Below are 23935 nucleotides of genomic sequence, written 5' to 3'. Positions count from 1 at the left end.
CTTATAATAGTTCTAGCGACCCGCCCTCGCTTCGCTTCGGAAACTGTAATTTATTATGGATTTCTCCACTATTTAACGAATGTTAACATATAAACCTTCCTCTTCAATCACTCTATCTATTAAAAAAACCGCATCAAAATCCGTTGCGTAGTTTTGAAGATTTAAGCATACATAGTGACAGACAAACATAGGGACAGAGAAAGCGACTTTGTTTTATACTATGTAGTGATTCGAAAATTACATTCAATGCGAGATTAAAACATAAAAGTATTTTTGTTATTATTATTATTTATTGCCCTTGTAGGAAATCGAGCATACGGCCCACCTGATAGTGAGTGGCTACCGTCGCCCATGGACTTCAGCAATGCCAGAGGCCGAGCCAAGCCGCTGCCTACCATTAAATTACAATCAAAGTCAATAGAAATCATAACTTGAGCACCGCCTCCCACTTTGAGATATGCGATCGATGTCTTTTATTATCTTGTACTACTTGTTTAAACCGCCGTCTGGTGTAGTGGGTAAGTGACATGGTCACTACACAAGGCGGTCGCGGGTTCGAATCCCGCCAAGGGAAGATATTTGTATGATAAATATATAAAAAATGTCTTTTCCAGGGTTATGGAGGTATATTAAATATAAATGTATGTGTATAATAAAAATCTTACATTTATTTCCGTTATCCGGTACCTGTAACACAAGTTCTTTACGAACTTAGCCCGAGACCAGTTAACGTGGCGTGATTGTTAGTAAATATATAAAATTATTTTTTGTTTAAATTCGATAAAACCTTGTCCACGTCGGCTATTTCAGTTCGGAAGGATTTTTGTTTTTTGTGCTTGAAAATTACATGTAAATTCACTCACCAGTACACATTGAAAGCCATATGCTGTACAAGTAAATGCAAGAATGTTGATATCATAATCAGGGAATGTATCCTGCGATGAATCTATAATTAAAAAAAAAATGGAAGAAAAATACCAAAACATATTACAGACACAAAGAGACAGGCCGTAATAATCTTTTAATTTACTTTAAATAAGTTTATTCTGAGACCCACTATATTAGTAAAATCTAGTATAATTTCTAGTACAAAATAGACCGAAAAAAGTCGAATTAATTGAAAAAAATCTAATAATTTATTTCTACTTAATTTCGGAATTTCAATTCCATTTACGAGATGTGATATAATTAGTCTCGCTCAACACTATACAGCCGATTCGTTGTGAAGATTTAACTTTATCAAGAGCAAAACGAAATAAGTTGATATGGGAATACTGAATATCGAATCTGTATAGCTTGCTACTTATTCTGTATTTACTTGCATATTTTTAGTATTTATTTGTATTTAATCGTATATAAGTCTATCTTATATTGTATTTATTTTTCCCATGTGTATATAAGTATGTATTTTTATGTAAGTTTATTAAGATATAGCACCGTCCATGCTAGTTTGCTTATTCCTCTCCCTGCAAGGTTGCCTGGAAAAGATCGCTTTCAGCGATAAGGCCGCCAATTTATGTCACCGTCTATTATTTGTGTTATATGCTTACTCTGTACATGTAGTGTCAAATAAAGAGTTATATTATTATTATTATCATCGAATCGTGTATTATACTTAAACTTACAAACCCTAAGAAATTGTCAACGGTTACACAAGTTTTCATCCCACATTTAATACATTATGATTTAGTACGGAAACTTCTAAGAATAACTTACCAAAGATCCGTTCTTCTTGTCCCTAATGAATATGCGACATCCATTCCTGTACTTAAGGGAACAAGACAGAAGTTGATACGTGACATTTACAATTGGATGGAATTAAGCGAGAAGGATCCAGTGTTTAATTTATTTGTTGTGTTATATTATTGTTTTATTTTATTTATTTGGTATCAACATGTTATACATCAGCACAGAACATTACAGGTATCATATACATTGATTTCACACTAAGTGCTAACACAATTACAGGTACCGACTGCATGCATCGAAAAAAAAGCGGGTCATTATATAAAAAAAATAAAAAAATATCTGTATATAACATTACATGAAGACCTTACATTATTACATATCGACGCTTGAAAGGCAAACGTGACTAAGCAACAATGCGTGAACTTTACAGTAAACTAATTTAAAGTTGAAAAACCTGAAAACAAAATTTATTTTAACGAATCTAGCTGTAGTAGAATCTAGCTAGTAGCTGTAGGATTGAAATGATTTTAATAGACCTAGAAATATATGTATTTTTTTTGCGCATCGAATATGGCTATTGCCTATCATTTACGTACAAAGCAGTTATTATCGCTTAGTCACGTTTGCCTTTCAAGCGTCGATATGTACTACCAAATACGCTATTACGTGTAGGTTACGTTGATAGACGACACGGTACTTTATTAATAGTTTTTTTTGCTTTATAGTTTAGTCCATGTCATTGAAATTTTTATTATAAGGTACTTTTTTAAGCATACACTATGAAGAGTGCCCGTGAACACATTTCACTTATTTCGCATTTCCTGACGCGACAATCCGAAAAGTTGCATTTGTTTTGATGTATTTTTTTTTAAATTGTACTTGTTGCCTTTGACCTCTGAAAGAGCATATTACCTACCCGAGGAACATTTAGGACAGGAAGAATAAGTAGCGTTGTATACTCGACGCATACATATTATGTAGTTACTTGGCGCTACCCGGCTACGGGTCTGCAATTTTCGGCAGTTACGAGTTGTGATGGACAATTCTCGAATTCTCTGGGTGCAATACATAGCAGGAGCTCACAGCCCACCTGGTGCTAAATGGTTACTGAAGACCATAGACATCTACAACGTAAATGCGCCACCCAGCTTGAGATATAAGTTCTAAGGTCTCAGTATAGTTACAGCGGCTGCCCCACCCTTCAAACCGAAACGCATTACTGCTTCACGGCAGAAATAGGCAGGGTGGTGGTACCTACCCGTGCGGACTCACAAGAGGTCCTACCACCAGTAATACAGATAGAGATACTGGTGAGGTCTCGCATAATCTTATCACCAGTGATTGCCACCAGTGATTAGTGTTCATCATCCTGGAGGCGGTTCGTAAATATTCATTAGAAATGTTTCCTTTGAAAAATATTAGTGCCTATCGTAGAATAGGAATTCGGGGATAGTCCTATAGCCTATGCTGAGAAAGTAAATGCTAAACTTCGTCGGAATATAAAAACTAATCGAATTGGCAAGTGTTATTTCTTTGTGCAAAGAATAGGCCAGTTTATTACCTCGATTGTATCCTTAGTGTGGGCCGAGCGGGCCTAGTAACGCGTAATGAGATCGGTGCCTTCTTAATGAAGATTGGGATCCGAGTTCAAAGAAACGTGAAGAAAATTTTACTACGTGAAGAAATTGTTTGTACGAAAAATAAATAGTGAAAATGCGTCGAAAATTAACGGTATGTTTTTCATCGAAGACGAAAAAGAATAGTTTTGGATCATTTGTTAATTGTAACACATAGAAATTAGTAAACAAATAAGACTAAAAAGTAAAAAAAGATGTGTGGTGTCGTGGGACACCGGACACCGGATAGGAACGAATTTCCTTATTATAAAAATATTAATTTTAAGTTATATTCGAGGTATAAAGAAAATAATTATTCGGGTATACATTTTTTATTGATAACAATAAAAAAACTACATTATCAACTTCATTTTATTCACAATGATTTATCAAAAATAAATATAAATAATATACAAAGAAACAGCTATTTATGTGAATAATAATAATGACCGTCAGCATGTAGACTATACATTAGACACTATAGCCATTAATTATACTAAGACTATACATAAATAATAAAAATCTTCTGCTGTTCGTTCCAACAAGGATTGCTGCCTGATTTTTTTAATTGCAAACAAAATCTTTGTACGCCGACCAAATGATTTCAATGCTGTTTTTTTGTGGCTCACCAAATTTTATAATTGCTAAACATTTCATTACTTCTCTATATTATTGTGTGACATTCATATTATAATATAATACAGATGTTAGATGCGTTAGTAACTGTTGCACTCATTCCATAATTTCAACAGTCTAAGTTGTTCCCATAAAAATTGATAGATGGCAGTAGTATCTCTAAAAATAAAAAGTGTCGTGACAACTTTTCGTAAGAATTTTTTCCGTCTAGCCCCCTTTCACAACGCGCGATAAGGAACTTCGTTTCAAAAATCTTACGTTACGGAAGTTTTTTACCAGTTAGGGTACCCCTCCGCATCGTCCCGTAAGGAACTTCGTTCCAAAAATAGAAACAAAATTATGTTTAGGTATTTTGAAAATGAAACAGCCAAAACTAACTTCGTACTATTGTCACTGGAAACTGCGTTGAACCGCCGACACACGCATCAAAGTACGGCGGTACAACTTTTATTTGCCTCGTGGAAAAGTTATGAAATGAACGCGCCGCGCTGTTTGAATCTAACATTTCACATAGATATAATATGCCTTGATGTGTCCGAGATTTTTAAAACTTTCCAAAACGTTTATTGTCATGACGAAGTGCGGATATTTCCAATACTCACACGATCACAGTAACAAGCTAGAGTACAATTATTTAAATAAATGAAAAATCCATTGCCGCGTGTATGATCATCACTCGAGAACAACTTAATAGATTTGACTAATTCCATCATTAAATAATTTTCGTAGCGTTCTGAATTATCATGACAAGGTTTTTATGAAATATTTTTTTGGAAATCTACGTTATAATCGGAAATTTAAATAGTACTTTTACGTGGAAAATGTATTTAATTAATTTAATTTAAAATTATCTTAAAAACGAAATTGTTAAAACTAATAAAAAATTTACAATTCGTATGACGTTTTAGCAGTTTTAAAAATATCATTATTAATTTTGATTATAAAATGTTATACAGCTGTATATTAAGCCAAACAAAATCATACCATTATAATTGGCGGTTTTTCTGTGCCCCTGACAATCGTTGATGTCCGTAGCGACGGTCGTTGCTTACTATTAGGTGGGCCGTATGTTCAACTGCCTACTATGTCAACAAAACAATTAAATTGTAAAAATAAATAATGAATGAATGAATGATTGAATTTACTTCTGCAATTTTTTCTTCTTAGATGGATGGACGAGCTCACAGCCCACCTGATGTTAAGTGGTTACTGGAGCCCATAGACATCTACAATCTAAATGCGCCACCCACCTCGGGATATAAGTTCTAAGGTCTCAGTATAGTTACAACGGCTACCCCACCCTTCGAACCGAAACGCATTACTGCTTCACGGCGGAAATAGGCAGGGTGTTGGTACCTACCCGTGTGGACTCCCAAGAGGTCCTACCACCAGTATTACATAGGTATGTTAAGCAATTATTATTATTATATTATAGCAATTATAAATTACATAGGTATGTTATATATATAAATTCAAGAAACCATTACCACATCTAGATTCTTATTTTCCGCAACCCTTCACCGGCGCATCGGGGTCAAAAGTGCCCCGGTTGTTGTCGAGTTACCGAAGCGATTATTGCGCATAACTGTATACTGCAAAAAATACTGCTTGTTTTTCCCGTTTAATCTCATTTTGTTCACTTTTATTAATGCAGTTCTGTATGCGAGCTCGCAATCTCGTTCTAACTTGAGACTATAGATAACAAGATTGAAGAGCCGGCAAAAAATTTGGGATCTAAATTCTCTATTTCTTCTCATTTCTTTTGTATTGCCTGTAAATAAATGGTGGTTGTAGCGGTGATCGCAGTATAGTAGAAACCGCGATATCAATTTCAATCTAATTGCATCTTTATTGCAATTCCTTAAATAATGTCCACGGTAGCGCGGTCTCCGTCAATGTTCCATCGGAGTTGTCCGATTGCGCAGAACTAATTTTAAGTAAAATAGAAGTTTTCTCTAATTGTCTCACAACGTACAGGAATAATCTGTCGCGGATCATTTCCCAATTAAATATAAATTAATCTTAAGCAATCAATCAAATGTAATCAAATCTTAGTTATGTATTTTTTTTTATTTTTGTTGTTAATGCACTGTCGATTGCACCTATAATTGAGGTGACATCTGCCATGAACTTTTGTCAATTGTTCAATGTTTTGTATTGATGATCACTTTGTTGGTGCAACTTAATAAATAAATAATAATAAATAAATTGTAAAGCTAAATAATTTTTTTTTATTACCCTTGTAGGCATTAAAAGTTCTCTATTTCTTAAATAAGTTGGACCGCGGTAAGTATTCGTGCGAGTTCACAATATGTATTAACACTACTTAGAAAACAGTACGGACATTAATAACATTTGAAGGCATGTTTTCACACTACACTAAAATCGTTCTTACTTATTGAAGTATTTGAATCCTGGCACAACCGAATCGTTTTAAAACCACGAGCTTCTAAGACTATTAACTCTATTAGACTATTAACTCTATTAGACTATTAACTCTATTAGACTATTAACACTATCAATTAATAATAAACGAGCGGTATTACAGGGTTTATTATACTCTTTAAAATTATATCCGAGATGTGATTACAATTTCGCGATATAATCACGAAGTGATGAGTTCTAAGAGAATTTGTTAAACAAACGCGGCATTACAGAGAATCTAGTTGAATATTAAACGCTATTAAGCATATATGTAAATTCAAACAAACATTTTATTTGGATTTGAATTATTATTGTTGTCCCGGAGGCCTTTCCCATTTCACCAGGACAGGTAAACAAAATTTTGCGGAAGCCAGGCGTCCTTTACGATTAGGTTTCGAGTAAAAAGAATATCTCACTCCCATATTCGTACGTACGTATGTATTAATTTTATGCAACAATTTATTATTTTCGTTGGTGGTAACACTGTCGGAGACACCTGTCTTCTCGGTAAGCGAACATAAATTTTGCTGAATCTCGTCTCGTATGAAGAACATTTTTCATGCATATCATTTAAAATATCCACAGATTCGGTAGAATCTGGCGCCAAGTTCCGTTCAAAAATCCCGTTGTAAACGGAGCGCCAGACTACCGACTGTGTTTACTGTGAGCAGAACAGTTTTTTGAGGTTGCGAAATTTTATTTAATTCTACGGTACTTCTGGTTCCTAAATTGTATATTATATCAATCACTCACAACTTTATTTTACTGATATTAACTAGTTATATCAATTACAACAATTAATCTACTTGAAATTATTAATTTTATCACCACAAATTATGGCTCGCTCAAAAATTTCGATCCTGACTTTTTTCGATGTAAAAAGTGACATGCCACAGACTATAAATATTCGAGAATGGTAATCTACGGCCGCCAGGGTGCGCTGGAATTATTCCTATTTGTAATGGATTTTATGACCTGGTAACTGAGACCTTTAAGTCGTGTCTTATTTTAATTTATATTCATATTTTTATGAAAAATGATATTATGGAGTGAAATGAAATGTGATATTATGGAGTGAAATGAAATGAAGATGATTAATTTGAGACATTAATCAAAAGGGATGAAATGAAATGAGATGAGATGATATGGAATGAAATATAATCTCAGTAAAATGGTGGTGGTCATTTACTAAGATCTCAGTGGACTTTTTGGAGGAAACCGAGAAGTTACGTACAGCGGCTTTGTTTCATTTTCCCACGTTTGTGCACTTTCACAGATATTAAACAGTTAATAAACCACTATTATTACACATTTAAACCCGAAGAAACACTAAATAGACAAATTAAAACAAATCACACAACTGCACACCTCGCGTTCCCGCCAAAAAGTCATTATTCCTACATAAACTGTAGCTTCAAGGGGATAGTTTGCAGTTCTTATTGAACGGTTTATACATTAAATAACGTTAATGTTGTTACTGTTAGTATTTTAGTTTAAGTACTGCCGAAGCAAGTACTGTTGTTACTGTTGGAGAAACAATTTTGTTTTGTAATGTAATACCGAAATACTTTACGAGATGGCGTTACAAAAAATCCCTTCCCAAAACTATAAAACCGTTGTGATTGTCTACGAATAATAAATAATATAATAACTAATATTTATTCGTAGGTGATTGTTTAAGATGCTATGAATATTTCGGTTTTGATTTCATCAAAATAACTTGAACTTTACTACTGAATTCCGATGAAAATTCTAATTAAGGCCGAGTTAAGTTCAGCTTTTTATTTAAGCCTCTTACTGTAGTTTTTAAATTACATTTATGCGGATTGATGTTTCAAGGCTTTCAGATTTTAATTTTAAATTCTGAAATAATTAAGAACAGCGTCATCTACCCTTCACATTTGAAACAAAATTTAATTCGGTTTAAATTTGTAAAAGTTGATGTTGATTATTATTATTACACTGTAACGCAGCGTTCCGTTTCGCGGGGCAACAGCAGCCAAAGGGAATGTGACTCAGGTCCGTGCCGCGACGACCCACCCCGCGCTACCCGCGCCCGCGCATCTGTTGCATCATTCGCATTTCGCACCCCCAATTATGGCAATTAGTGCATAGATTATACACTTAATATATTAGAGATAGATGCGCAACTCTCATTTTTATTTTTGCTTTAGTTAAAGCCCGGTCCAGCAGGCGTCGCTACGGTCGATTATTAGTCTCCCTACCCCCCACCAGGTGGCTTTTTTAGTAATTTTAATATTTTTAATAACTCTCTTTATGAAAAAATCTTATCGTTTAGAATCGCTGGAATCCCCGGTAGTACTTATGAGATATTAAGGAATGTTTGATTGTGTTCAGCATTCTAATCGATAAGATCTTTTCATACAGAGAGAAAACAGTTTTTTAAAATAAAAAGCTGTAATTCTCTGTAAGCTATTTAATTTCCCTATATTACAAACAATTTTCGGTTAAAAGATTGTATGAACGTACAATTGTATAAAACTTCGAATAACAATAACTCCTCTAGATTAATCCTACTAGCGTACTTATTAACATTAAATCGAAAGTTATCTAAAAGTTAATTAAGTCTAGATAATCAAATCATTCAATGTCAATTAAGTCATTTGTGCGAAATATAAACATGTCAGCTTTCCATTATAAACATAGTAGACAATTTGAATTAAATTTAATAAATTTGTTTCTTAATGATAGCAGTTCTTGCTTAAAGTTGATCGTGACAGATCATGACCTTGTATGAAAATATTACATCTATAAATACTACCTATGCTTCGTCATACAATAATTGTCATTTAAACTAGCATTGTAGAGATAATACACACACTAAAGTGAATACTAAATTATTCTTAGCATTCTTATAAACATTTAGAAATTTAAGAAACGATTAACCCACAATCATGTTCATAACATGTGACATTTTGTTCTGCACAAACGTTTTGTTACATGATGTGAAAAACAAAAAAAAAACAAAAAATGTTTAAAAAATGTAATGATGATTTAAAGTACTCTTAAATATTGATAGTTTGTACTTAATGACACTTATAGTAATCTTAGACATGATAACAATAGTTATACTTTTATTCCCTATCTAAATTATTTCTATTCTGACGTTTCTGATGCTTTAGCTTTGGTAATACTAGATGAAACAAACAGCAGATTGAAAGAAAATCATCTTAAAGTTAATTACATTCATTACAAACCATTAGTTTGCATTTTGTTACAAAAGAAACTGATGTTCGTTACATGCAAATGAATTATAAACATACACATGCAAACATAAAATGTAAATTTATCTTTTAATCCAAATTAAATGTACATTAATATTACATCTAAATAATAGAAAGGGTCTCGAAAATTTTTATTGCACTCAACAGCAGACGAGCACACAACCCGGCTCATGATAAGTGGTCACCAGTGCTTATAAACTTCAGCAGTGTCATAGGGGTTGCTGTCTATCACTTAAGTTTTAATAAATTATTAATATACTCAGTCACAAGAATATTGATTTCACATAATGAAAATGTAAGAAACATAATCATGTTTGGGCATTTTCATTTATATCTGCTCATACAGAAAACACAACTTAGCAAATATATTCCACAGTTAATCTAAATAATTGCAAATAATGCTTTTGAAGATCGTTGACTTTTGATCATTAATTAAAATCATCTTCTCGTAGAATTTACAAAAGGTCATTTACAAAAATTTATATCAGTATTTTCATATATTACTAACTTACTAATTACAACTATTCAAACGTAATAGTATAACTATAAGAACTAAACAACCTATTTTAAAACAAAATTGGCATCAATTTAGTTCTTATGAACTATTTCAATTATTAATTTATAAATTATAAACATATTTAAAAAAAATTAAGATCCCTTGTGAGTTCACATTCCTTGCTGAATCAGTTTCTCTTCTGAAACGGAGAAACAAAGTATCTTAAGTATGTAACAAATATTGAAAAAATACGACCATGAAAAATTTAGTGTTAATGTAATCATACTTACAAATTAATATATTACATAACACGTTCTGGTTCAAATATAGTGCATCAATCTTTTCATGTTTCAGACATTTTAGTGCTCCTTATAATTTTTCCATAAAATTTTGTCATTATCAAACCTTTGTCTACAAAAATAAAAACATTATTTTATATTGGGTAGAAGGATGAACGTGGTCACAGGCCACTTGGTGTAACTTGGTTATCAAACACCAGGAAACAAAATGTGAATGCCATCATCTAACTTTGGATGTGAGATCAATTGTTCTGTATTTTATTTAAACAGGAAAGCATGACTGATTGATCATTCCAAAAAACTAGTTCGGGCCCACTTGACAATAAGCATACAATACGCTGAGTTGCAAAACATAAATACTTCCACCTACTCGAGACAATTTTATTATCTGAGGTGTGTGTGTGATAGTACGAGACTTAACACCGACTGTTTTGATCAAACTTAACATATATGATAGCTAGGCAGCAGAAATAGGAAGGACCATTAGTTGGTGCTAATTCATTTAATTATATTATAAATAATAATTCTGTTAGCAAATAATATACCGGGAAAATAGTGTAAACTCACCGTTATCAAGGCATCCGAAATAGCATTTCATTTTCGATCTTCGAGGCATGCTGATTTTTAATAATAAACTTTCTGTAAGAAACGAAAATAGTTACACAGGCTTACGAAACGCTAACGAAGAAAAAAGTATTGGAACCAAGTTATGTCTAAAGAGAATTCAAAACAGAGTTTCTCAATGTCTAATCGTCTAATATTCTCATAAAGCTAAAAGATGCTCTAAATTAATACTACAACGTAAAATAACTCGCACCAAGACCAAAAAAAAACGATTTAAAAAATTAAATCGTTACGACATTTTGAAAACTTTTTTTTTTTTTTTTTGAGATTGTTTTACGGCCCTGGAATTTTGAAAACTTCAAAGCAGTGTTTCCACTTACGTTTTTTTTAACACATTTTACCCTAGTTTCTTTTGAATTTATCCCTAAAATTTCCTAGACAACTTTCATAAATCCTTTATATAGAAAGCATAAATAAAATACAGAAAATAAACCTCAGCATATTATTTAATGTAGGTATATATAATATAAACGCCCCCAGAAGATCATAGTTCTATAGGATTAGAATTTTCAAGGAAGTCGACGCATTGCTTTTATATTCTTTTGCTGCACGCAACCTAACACTGTTCGGTTCTAAAATTGAGCAATTGTTTGCTGGCAAAGTTGGGAACTTTCTATGAAGCAAGCCGTTCAGGGTTTCATTAGAAAGCCTGTTTCTTTTGTCAGTTTTTACATTTGAGAACACTGAATAATCTTTCCACCTCAGTCTTTGAAGAAGGAACTGCTAGCAAAAGTGAAATGACAATTACAAGGTTTTCGTAAATGAAATTACCATGATAATCTTTCATGGTACATGAAGTACCTGTATATTACAATACAAGTAAGTTCTGGTGACATCAACGAAAATAGGTAAATAAAAGTTTGGCGGATTATACTTATTGGGATCCTGGGGAATCCCTAAGAAAAAAGCAGTGGCTTAATCTATGATTTACTTTACTAGAGGGTTACTGTTGAATCAAACCTTCTTTATAGTTTTTATACACAACTCTGTTTTATTATTTTACTTGTCAACTCGACTTAATGTCATTCTCTCTCCATAAAATAAAATGTTCATTGTTTTACTTTAATTATCGTTTATTTTAAAATTCACAACAGTTACTAGTATAGGCTTTGCTTTTTACCCCGAAATATCCTAAATCCTGGTATTTTTTAAATTGTCTTTATCATCCAAAATATCAGCTATTTTTCCCTAAAAAAGGGAGAATTCCCTAAAAGTGGAAGCACTGCTTCAAAGTACGCTAACCTTTTTTATTGAGTCAGAACTCGTATCTGCCATCTAGTGAGTTTATTAGTTCATTAAGGCCAAAACGTTTCAAAAATGACCTCGCCGGTTCCTAAAGATGACGCTAGTTGAATGTTCTTTTCCTTTGTATGGGAGTTGCACCCCCCTGAATTAGTGCGCGCCAGACTTTGAAGCGGAATATGCGCGTCCCCGGTCGATACCGGAACTGACAACCCGAGAGTCTCATGCCAGTCGGGCACCTAACATTAAACTGGCAGCCCAAGCGCGGGCCCTTTAACTAGTATTTCGGAGTGAATCTACGTAATTACGACACGTACTCGTCGTCAGTCACGGCGTCAATCCGATTTTCAAGACGTTGAAGAAGAAATTGGTTCAACCGCGGGACCGACGCCAACATTTACAGCAAACAACATGGCGTCATTACAAGAAAGTCAAATGGCAGCATTCGAACGCCTACTCGACCGAGTTTTTGAGCATAAAACTCAACTCGAATCATCAGCAACACCGACGTCGGAGCCGACATCGCCGCCTTCCTCGACGCCCGCTCACCATTCTGGGAACTTCGCGTCATGCACGGCGCGGTTCAGCGGAGCGCCCGGCGACTCACTCGACGGTTTCCTTGACGCGGTCGAATCATACAAAGATTGTGCTGACGTAGGACACGCCATCGCGTTACGAGGACTCTCGATGTTACTAACCGGAAATGCAGCCGTGTGGTGGCAAGGCGTTAAAGCTAGCATCACTTCCTGGGACGACGCTTTATCATCGTTACGAAGCGCTTTCGGTGATTGCAGACCGCCCCATCGAGTCTACTTAGAGCTCTTCAAAATGTCGCAAGGACAAAGAGAGAAGACGGAGATCTTCGTTGCCAGAGCACGAGCCCTGCTAGCTCGACTCCCACCTGGTGACCTTAGTGAGAAAGTTCAAATTGATATGCTTTACGGCCTTCTACACCGTCGTGTTCGTAAAAGATTAAGAAGAGACGAAATAACTTCATACGACACGTTATTAAAGAAAACGCGCCATATCGAGGACTCCATCTACGAGACCAGTCCGCCTGAATTTATTCATCATCCTCAGCGAGCGACGCCACGTTCATCGGGTAGTACCGTAGGCGAAGTTCCCGCCGGTGCTTCGACTTCGGCGCGGATGACGCCGCGGAAAATATTCAACTCGGGCGCCGCTGGCGGCCCGCCACGCGACGACAGCGCTGCGCCGAGCACCGTTCGAGTCCCCGCGCCTCGCTACACGAACACTGATAATGTATCATCTACGTCGATTGTTAAAAGACTGTTCTGTGTTTATTGCAAAAAGTACGGACATATTCGTGACGAGTGTTTAAAATTAGCGTCAAAAACGAAATTCGACAACGAAAATACGCAAGCTGTATCCTCGTGTTACGGGTGTGGTACCAAAGGTGTTACTCGGTCTCAGTGTACAAAGTGTAACGCAAGTTATTACGCCGTCGACGCTGCACGGACCCGATCAGTCACATCCGATTTACCTATTGGTAAAGTAAATACACAGCTGTCAAGTTCAGTGAACTCTATTCATCGCGACAGCTCGTTGCATACAGCTTGCACTTCAAACACCGTAAAGTCGTCCATTTATATTAATAATCGTAAACAATGTTCTGTTGATAATGAAAATAATTATTATCCTACCGATTTTAAGGCGATTCTTCCTCCGCGCTTTTTCGGTACTGATAACAAGGTTAGACTTCAAAATTATTCTAGACTTAATCTATAAACAATAATATTACTTCTAGGAATAGGCCCCTGATGCGTTACTCGAGTGGTACCGAACCAAAACATAGTTATTCTGAGGTACCAAGTGGCCGCGATAGGGTGACCATGATGAACGAAAATAGGGTGACCATGGAAAACGTCGGACATTTTTCGACAATTAATTCTAATGTGAAAAGTGTTGCCCAGAGTAACTCTACTGAGCACCAGGTTAGGTTAAGACCAATTTTAAGTGTTCAAATGTTAGGTATACGAGGTAATGCTTTGTTGGATACGGGAGCTAAGAGTAGCGTTGCCGGAGCGTTGTTTTATGAATTGCTGTTAAAGCATAACCATCCGTGTGAGGAAACCAGGCGTCGGGTGAGGCTTGCAGACGGTTCCGCGCGCACCCGCCGAGTTTTGCTCACTACTCTAGAAGTAAGGATAAGTCCCGAAAGGTCAGTAACCCTTGAATTTACTGTTTTTCCAGATGCTCAAAATAATGAAACTTTGCTTGACTTTGCTTCATCCACTTGGCATTTTCGGGAAAACGGGCTACCTATCCAATTGAATATGAGTGCCCTAAGCCATGCATGTTTGCTTCTACTGCTGACTTCCTGCGTGATGATAAGGGTTCTATGCTTGGCTCCGATGAACGGCAGCAGCTATCACATTTATTGCAGGAGAATGGAGACATCTTTAGGGTGGGGGGAGCCCCAACCCTTTACGCCGAGCACCACATTGATACCGGTGATCATCCGCCTATATCGGTACCGCCGTATAGGCTCACTCCTGTGCTTCAACAGCGAGGAGAGGTTCTCGCAATCGATTTGTTCGGGCCACTGCCAGAAGGAGAGCAGGGGGAGCGATGGGCACTCCTGGTAGAGGATGTAGCTACAAGATGGGTAGAACTCTACGCACTTGTTGATGCCACCGCCGTGGCTTGCTCCCGAGTCCTACTGGAAGAGTATTTCCTTCGTTATGGCTTGCTATGCGTCTAGGGGTGTAACACGTAAGTTCATGCCACGACGGGATGGCCCGTATCGCGTAGTAAAGATAGTTAGTCCTACAACGTACTTCATAGCAGACTTGTCAAACAATGTCATTGGCAAGTATCACACCGCGGATTTAACCCGCTCTCCGTCAAATTCAAGTACGGATCCAATTATGCCAAAGAGGCAGAGAGGAAGGCCGCGTCTTCAGACTAACAGTCCCAAGTTGGACTCGGGACGCGTTCCCAACTTGGAGGGGGAGTATGTAACGCAGCGTTCCGTTTCGCTGGGCAACAGCAGCCATAGATTATACACTTAATATATTCGAGATAGATGCGCAACTCTCATTTTTATTTTTGCTTTAGTTAGAGCCCAGGACAGCAGGCGTCGCTGCTGTCGATTATTAGTCTCCCTACCCCCCACCAGGTGGCTTTTTTAGTAATTTTAAATTTTTTTATAATTAACTCTTTATGAAAAAATCTTATCGTTTAGAATCGCTGAAATTCCCGGTAGTACTTATGAAATATTAAATAACGTTTGATTGTGTTCAGCATTCTAATCGATAAGACCTTTTCATACAGAGAGAAAACAGTTTTTTAAAATAAAAAGCTGTAATTCTCTGTAAGCTATTTAATTTCCCTATATTACAAACAATTTACTGTTAAAAGATAGTATGAACTTACAATTGTATAAAATTTCGAATAACAATAACTCCTCTAGATTAATCCTACTAGAGTACTTAATAACATTAAATCGAAAGTTATCTAAAAGTTAAATAAGTCTAGATAATCAAATCATTCCATCTCAATTAAGTCATTCGTGCGAAATATAAACATGTCAGCATTCCATTACAAACATATTAGACAATTTGAATTAAATTTAATAAATTTGTTTCACAATGATATCAGTTCTTGCTTAAAGTTGATCGTGACAGATCATGACCTTGTACGATAATCTTACATCTATAAACACTACCTATGCTTCGTCATACAATAATTGTCATTTAAACTAGCATTGTTGAGATAATACACACACTAAAGTGAATACTAAATTATTCTTAGCATTCTTATAAATATTTACACATTTAAGAAACAATTAACCCACAATTGTTCATAATATGTGACATTTTGTTCTGCACAAAACGTTTTGTTACATAATTTGAAAAAAAAACAAAAAATGTTTAAAAAATGTAATGGTGATTTAAAGTACTCTTAAATATTGATAGTTTGTACTTAATGACGCTTATAGAAATCTTAGACATGATTACAATAGTTATAGTTTTATTTCCATTCTAATTTATTTCTATTCTGACGTTTCTGACGCTTTAGCTTTGGTAATACTAGATGAAACAAACAGCAGATTGAAAGAAAATCATCTTAAAGTTAATTACATTCATTGCAAACCATTAGTTTGAATTTTGTTACAAAAGAAACTGATGTTCGTTACATGCCAATGAATTATAAACATACACATGCAAACATAAAATGTAAATTTATCTTTTAATCCAAATTAAATGTACATTAATATTACATCTAAGAAAAGGTTTTGACAGCAGCCAAAGAGAATGTGACTCAGGTCCGTGCCGCGACGACCCACCCCGCGCTACCCGCGCCCGCGCATCTGTTGCATCATTCGCACCCCCAATTAATTAGTGCGCGCAAGACTTTGAAGCGGAATACACGCGTCCCCGGTCGATACCGGAACTGACAACCCGAGAGTCTCATGCCAGTCGGGCACCTAACATTAAAACACTAATTAATTGAGCGTTTCATTAGCTTTTAAGCTGAGTGACTATTTATAATTTATTTTTATTAAGTAATAAATGAGCAAAAAATAATACTTAACAAAAAGATATGAAATCCGAACAAAAACAGTTTCACTGTAAAAAATTGCGCCAAGTCCACGTTTATAAAACTCATCTCATAACATTTGCACTTTACAAAAAAAAGAAGACTTCAATAGCTTTCATTCTCTACAAAAATATGTGAAATACAAAAAAATACCAAGAAACCGTCATAAAGATGAAAAAATTAAAAAAAAATTGTTGAAAATTTAAAAATAAAAAAATAAAAATTTTATCGTACTTGGCGCGCGTCATTGAGTACCCCAAAATGTTTTCGGAAGAATTTCAACCCGAGAAAAAAACCATTTTGCTTTAATATACAGTGAAAGCTGAAAAAGTTACCCAGGTTGTCTTTTTCGCTCTTGTTAGCGTTTTATGAGAAATTGAGACAGAACTACGTTAATTTTCAACAGCTCTCACTATATACCTATGGGCTATTATATGCCAAATCGACCACTTTTGCGTCCGACCCCTTTAGATTCAGCTGAAACTTTATTATTCTTTTCTACCCTTTGAAAAACATCTTTGAGAATTTTTTCAAATGTTTTGAAGCCAACGTATACATACGTATCGACTCGTAAGTAGTTTGTATTTGTATAAGCGAACACGAGAGGGTGTTTAGTTCAAATCATAAAAGATGAGTGGGAAATGAAAAAAATTCAAATAACATACGTATGAGATGTCGATTTTACTTAACTTTTGTAAAACTTATTATGAAATAATAATTCATTAATTACATTTATGCATTTCATAGGTTGACCTACTTATAAATTTCTAAACATTGAAAGGATGTTCATTTATCCTGAAAAATTTGGGGTACTCAATGACGCGCGCCAAGTACGATAAAATTTTTATTTTTTTATTTTTAAATTTTCAACAATTTTTTTTTAATTTTTTCATCTTTATGACGGTTTCTTGGTATTTTTTTGTATTTCACATATTTTTGTAGAGAATGAAAGCTATTGAAGTCTTCTTTTTTTTGTAAAGTGCAAATGTTATGAGATGAGTTTTATAAACGTGGACTTGGCGCAATTTTTTACAGTGAAACTGTTTTTGTTCGGATAATTAATGTTCCTTAAGCATTTTGTACAATTTTTTTGGACGACATTTCTTTAGTATGATTTCCGATCTACGAATACTTTGTTCGTGTATCTGCCGGCCTTAGTTGAATCCTCTTCGATCGCTCGCCCAATACTGAAACTCCTGACTCTTTGGATTTTGCTAGTTGACTGTCTCTTTCGTAACATAAGATTACATAAACAGTATACTTCAAATTAATATAATTTCAATTAAAAAATGCGTTTAAATGGTAAAAGTAGATACAGTTAAGTGCAAGGGACGATTACTTAATTATTTTAATTTATTGAATACGTCCGTCTGGTGTAGTGGTAAGTGACATGGTCACTACACAAGGGGGTCGCGGGTTCGAATCCCGCCAAGGGAAGGTATTTGTATGATAAATATAAATGTCTTTTCCAGGGTTATGGATGTATATTTAATATATGTATGTTTATAATAAAAATCTTACATTTATTTCCGTTATCTGGTACCTGTAACACAAGTTCTTTACGAACTTATCACGGGTCCAATTAACGTGGTGTGATTGTTAGTAAAAAAAAAAATTGATTTATAATAATGACATATAATATTGACACAATAATTGTATTTAATTATAAAGTCCTAATATATTATCGGTATAGATATGCAAACGATTTTTATAGCATGGTGTTCAACATTCACCAAATTTTATAAACAACAATATTGACGTCGCTTTTTACTTTACGAGAAAATCATAAGGTGCAACTCGCGATTGCTTTGTATTAGGGCTTTGCTACAAACAATAATTCACAATCATGTTAACCCTCCACAGAAATAAGTAAAAATACGACAATACCAACTGATTGCCGGCAGAAACTCAACTACTCAGAGAAAAATCGTTTTTAAATTGCTTTAATTCAAATTAATAATTGCAAGTAGCACGCTTTGATTCGCATATAAAAATCAAAAGAAGAAAATTAGATCGCAAATTTCCGTTTTAACCCGAACAAAATCAAAAGGAAAGCATAAAACCAAATCAATTAGATTAAAAACTTTTCCGTAAAAAATTTTAGATGACTATTAAACGCACAATAGGCTCGAGAAAAATACCAGTTATTCCGATCCTAATGTATAATACATACATTCGACTATTTTGACCCTCATTCGCCAACTGTTGGATGCCCCATTACACACCATTTAACGCGGTTGATTCGATGTACTTATAGTACATATGTATATCCGAGCCGAGCTGGGTATCTTTTCTATCTTGTATTAGTAGTTGAACTCACGATTCACCTGAAATAAAAGGGACCACAACTTATAGACAGCTGTTGCCCGCCTGAGGGCGAAATTTGAAGTCGTCGTGGCCTAAAGGATGAGACGTCCGGTGCATTCGTATCCAGCGATGCAACGGTGTTCGATTCCCGCAGGCATAGGTACCAATTTTTCTAAAGAAATACGTACTTATAACATGCTCGCGATTGACTTCCACGGTGAAGGAATCCTCCTCCTCGCGTCGTTTTCCTCATTACTGAGGGTCGAGACTCCCCCGCTGCATCAGTTTCTCCCATACGACTTCCCTCCATCTGCCGCGATCCTTTGCTTCATGAAGGGCATTATGGAAATTGATGCTCAGAGAAGATCGTACTTGGTCCGACCATCTCGTGGGACTGCGTCCTCTGGGACGTTTGCCATCTACCTTTCCTGTCACCATCAGCTGTTCAAGATTGTGACCCTCTTTACGAGCAATATGTCCGAAGAATTCCAGCACCCTACGAAGGCATATAGTGGACAGTCTGGCTTTGATATGAAGCTCTCTCAGAATAGACACGTTGGTGCGAAAGGCGGTCCATGGAATCTGTAGCATTTTTCTCCAACACCACATTTCAAAAGCGTCTATTCGGTCTCTGTCGGCCTTCTTCATTGTCCAGGTCTCCGCGCCATAACTGAATATGGAGAAAACTAGCGAACTCACCAATTTGGTTTTAGTTTTTCGCGTGATGTTACGGTCTCTCCATATCTTATGCAGCTGGGACATTGCATTTTTGGCCATCCCTATAAGTCTCCTTATCTCTTTTTCGCATGATCCCGTGTTATTAATGTTAGACCCTAGGTAGACGAAGTCGCTCACGATGTCAAGGTTCAGCGTTCCCGTTAGTTCAAGGCTGTTGGTTCGATCTACAATCATCACTTTGGTTTTGCTGTGATTGACTTTTAGACCCAACAGCAAACTGATATTCTCAATCCGAGCAAGGAGGTTCACCATCTCGATTTCACTTGCAGCAAGGAGTGTGGTGTCATCTGCGTAGCGGAGGTTGGTTATTTTAGTGCCACCTATTGTGACTCCACCCTCCCAACCTACACATGCCCGCCTGATTATGTACTCTCCATAGGCGTTAAAGAGAATAGGGGACAGGATACATCCCTGTCTTACCCCTTTACCGAAACCAAAAAGCGCTGATGTGCAGTTCTCGACCTTTACCATTCCTTGATTGTCCAGGTATAGAGAGCGGATGAGGGCAACGAGGTGTAGAGGTACTCCCAGTTCACTAAGTACCTTCCATAGGTCCGACCAAACAACACAGTCAAAGGCTTTACTGTAGTCGATAAAGCAAAAGATGGTGGGTGTGTTGAACTCGTAGGCCTTTTCGATCAATTGGCGAATATTTAGAATTTGCTTACGGGTACCTTTGCCCTTTACAAAACCCGCCTGTTCCTGTGGTATTTGCCAGTTCAGATAGTATCGAATCCTGTTATTGATGATATGTAACATCACTTTGCTGGCATGTGATATCAGTGCAAGGGTTCTATAATTATCGCACTTAGAAGTGGATCCCTTTTTGTGAAGAGGTAATATGATCGACTTAGTCCAGTCTGAGGGCCATCTTCCAGTTCGCCAGATGTTGTCGCAAATTCTGTGTAGGACTTTTACGGCTTTAGGACCCAGGGCTTTTATTATTTCCGATGTAACACGATCTGGACCAGGGGCTTTCCTGTATTTAAGCGCGTCTATAGCAGCCGTGATCTCTGATTCAAGGATGGGTGGTTCTAGCGTTAACTCGCACCAATTTGTTGTATCTTGTGGTGAGTTGCATTCATGTGAGTTTCTATAAAGATTCTCGCAGTAATTGCGCCATCTCTTCGTCACTGCCTCTAAGTCTTGCAAAGGCGTACCATCTTCATCTTCTATCAGCCATGATCTAGGTTTGAACTGTTTTGTTAGCAGTTTTAACTTCTTGAAGAGGTCCGAGCTTTGCGATCTGAACGCATGCTCCTCTATTTCTTCACAGATGCGCTCAACAAAGTTGTTTTTATCGTGCCGACATTGTCTTTGGATCATTCTAGAAAGCTCCGAGTACTTTACTCTGTCTGCTGGATCTGATAACCCACGGCCTCTAAGCTCCTTCCTATCCTGTATGAGTTTCAAGGTCTTATCTGACATCCAGATCTGTTTAGGGCAGGGTGTAAGAGGGTGCTTGTTGCTAACCATTTCGAATGTCTCATTGATCTGGTCCTTAAGGTGTCTCCACTGTTCGTCCGAGTCCGCATTTGCTAATGGAGATGTTTGGACAATCGCTGCGTCAAGTGCACATTGGAACTGCTTTTGTTCTGCGGGCGTTAACGTACACATAGGCTTGAGGCACTTTTTCTTTATTGCTTTGAGGCGCAGGGCAAACTTAGCAACCAACAAACTATGGTCGGATCCACAATCAGCTCCCGGGAAGGTTTTCACGTTGGTTATTGATGATCTCCAGCGACTACTAATCAGTATATAATCAATCTGGTTACGGCAGCGGTCGCCAGGAGATGTCCATGTGTAAAGCCGTCTCGGGTGATGCTGGAAACAAGTGTTCATTATCGTGAGTTTCTTGTCTATGCAAAACTCAAGAAGTCTGGTTCCTCTCTCATTTCTGGCACCAAGCCCGTATTTACCGACCGTGTTTCTTAGATGGTCGTCGTCTATTGTGCTGCCTATTTTCGCGTTCCAGTCCCCAATCACCATTGTGATCTCCCGGTTCGGTATTTCAGAGAGAACTCCTTCCAAGTTCGAGTAAAATTCGTCACATGTGGCTTCCTCTGATGTTGAAGTAGGGGAGTAAACAACGACCATGTTTAAGGTACAGGGATACGTGAAGGGATACGGTGAAGGAATAACATCGTGTAATAAAAATCAAACCCGCAAAATTATAATTTGCGTAATTATTGGTAGTAGGATCTCTTGTGAGTCCGCACGGGTAGGTACCACCGCCCTGCCTATTTCTGCCATGAAGCAGTAATGCGTTTCGGTTTGAAGGGTGGGGCAGCCGTTGTAACTATACTGAAACCTTATATCTCAAGGTGGGTGGCGCATTTACGTTGTAGATGTCTATGGGCTCTAGTAACCACTTATCACCAGGTGGGATGTGAGCTCGTCTACACATCTAAGCAATAAAAAAAATGAACTTTCCTATTTGAACCTGATTCAGTTTTATTCGCACGAAACTCAAATAGTTTATCTGTACATATAAATAAAATTGGAGTGTCTATTTGTAATATTGAAATAACCGCTTTTTACTACATGCATATGAATATAATATACGGTACATACACCAAAATATATTTTTTACAATTTTTGTCATTCTGTCTGTCTGTCTGTTTGTTCCGGCTAATCTCTGGAAAGGCTGAACCGATTTTGACGAGACTTTCACTGATAGGTAGCTGATGATAAGGAGTAACTGAGGCTACTTTTTTTAAGACTAGCTTCGCCCCGCGGCATCACCCGCGGTACGATAATAACCGCGGGTAACATCGCGGGACTCAGCTATCAATAATAAAATTTAATGTTTCCGAAGCGAAGCAAGGCAAATCACTACTTATATCATCAGCTTTCAAGAATCTGTCAGGTAATTCAATTCAGTCAGGTTCACGTCAAAATCTTTTCACTCGTTTGAGATATTAGCTGAAACAGAGACCATCAGTATATTTTTTTGTAGAAGTTGCTATTATACTTTCGAATGTAAATATTTAGTGAAAAACTATTATTTTGACTTAAAAGTTTTTTATATCTATAGAGTTGTCTAGTCCTTCATACGTATTCAAAATTGGCTACACATTAAATATGCAATCTTCTTCGTCGTTATAGCATCAAATATAAGGAAGAGATATATTCTATAGCAATAATTGTGCATCACTTTGATAAATAGATTTACAGATTTTTAAGAAATCTAGATAAAGTTTGCTGCATATATGGAAGTTATCATAGTTGGTCAGTTTTAGGTAACAGAGAATATCATGTGCAATACAATTGATAATAAAGATTCATGTCAGATGATCTTTATTGCCCTAGCATCTTAAATGCTTTTGTGGTAATTAGTATCAAAAACCGGAAAACTCGTGAAATAAAATCGAATTAAAACCTCCGAATTCAATACGGCCGCGTTCGAAACCGGACAGTAGTTTAATTAAGACCGGTATTCGATACGCTGGTTCGAGCCGGTTATAACCGGATCGCTTGTCGAATCAGCACATAGATTAATTGGATACAGAAAAACCGATTCATTGTGCGTCCCAATTTAACGTCACTTCACAGTTTGTTGCACATTCATCTTGTGATGTTAGTATTGTTAACGAATTAAGCCTTTTTGTTTTGGCGACAAATGATTGATGCTTACGAAGACCGCTTATTTGTTAGAAACTAATTATCATGTTTGTTTCGATATAGGTTTCAACCTTAATTTAATCAAGTTCTGAGTTCTGATTTATTTTAATCACAGAGGACCTGTTGAGATCTACGTATATTGGAGACACGCCAACTTATTTGCATATTCAATGTAGGCTAAAATTTAATATTGCCAAAAATTCGTTCCGCATTTTTTAAATGATTAGATATTTTATTATTATTAGCATTTACAAATATGTATAACTCGGGCCTCTAATGCGGTTGTGACCATGAAAGACAGAAAGATTCGGTGACCAAAAGAATTGGATCTTTCACAGCATAAAGACAAACAGCGTAATATAATCTATAACATAATCTATATATTAATACGTGAAGCAAAAACTTTGTATCCCTTTTTACGAAAATTTC

At 36.2% G+C, this 23935-nt stretch overlaps 1 protein-coding gene and 1 long non-coding RNA gene across 2 annotated transcripts in view; both read right to left on the bottom strand.

Annotated features, from left to right (window-relative positions):
- The window catches only part of LOC105841330 (uncharacterized), a 164654-nt gene that overhangs the window by 27421 nt on the left and 113298 nt on the right, over positions 1-23935 (bottom strand). The window lies entirely within an intron of this gene.
- On the bottom strand, positions 3619-7736 carry LOC105841332 (uncharacterized). Its single transcript, XR_009973640.1, has 3 exons — positions 5429-7736; positions 4926-5023; positions 3619-4100 (listed from the first exon to the last, which is right to left on the bottom strand). It is a non-coding gene; the product is annotated as an uncharacterized LOC105841332 (long non-coding RNA).

The sequence above is a fragment of the Bombyx mori genome, chromosome 8, assembly GCF_030269925.1.
Source record: "Bombyx mori chromosome 8, ASM3026992v2".
Taxonomy (NCBI): domain Eukaryota; kingdom Metazoa; phylum Arthropoda; class Insecta; order Lepidoptera; family Bombycidae; genus Bombyx; species Bombyx mori.
The sequence above is the reverse complement of the archived record's forward strand: the minus strand, read 5'-3'. Positions and strand labels throughout refer to the sequence as shown.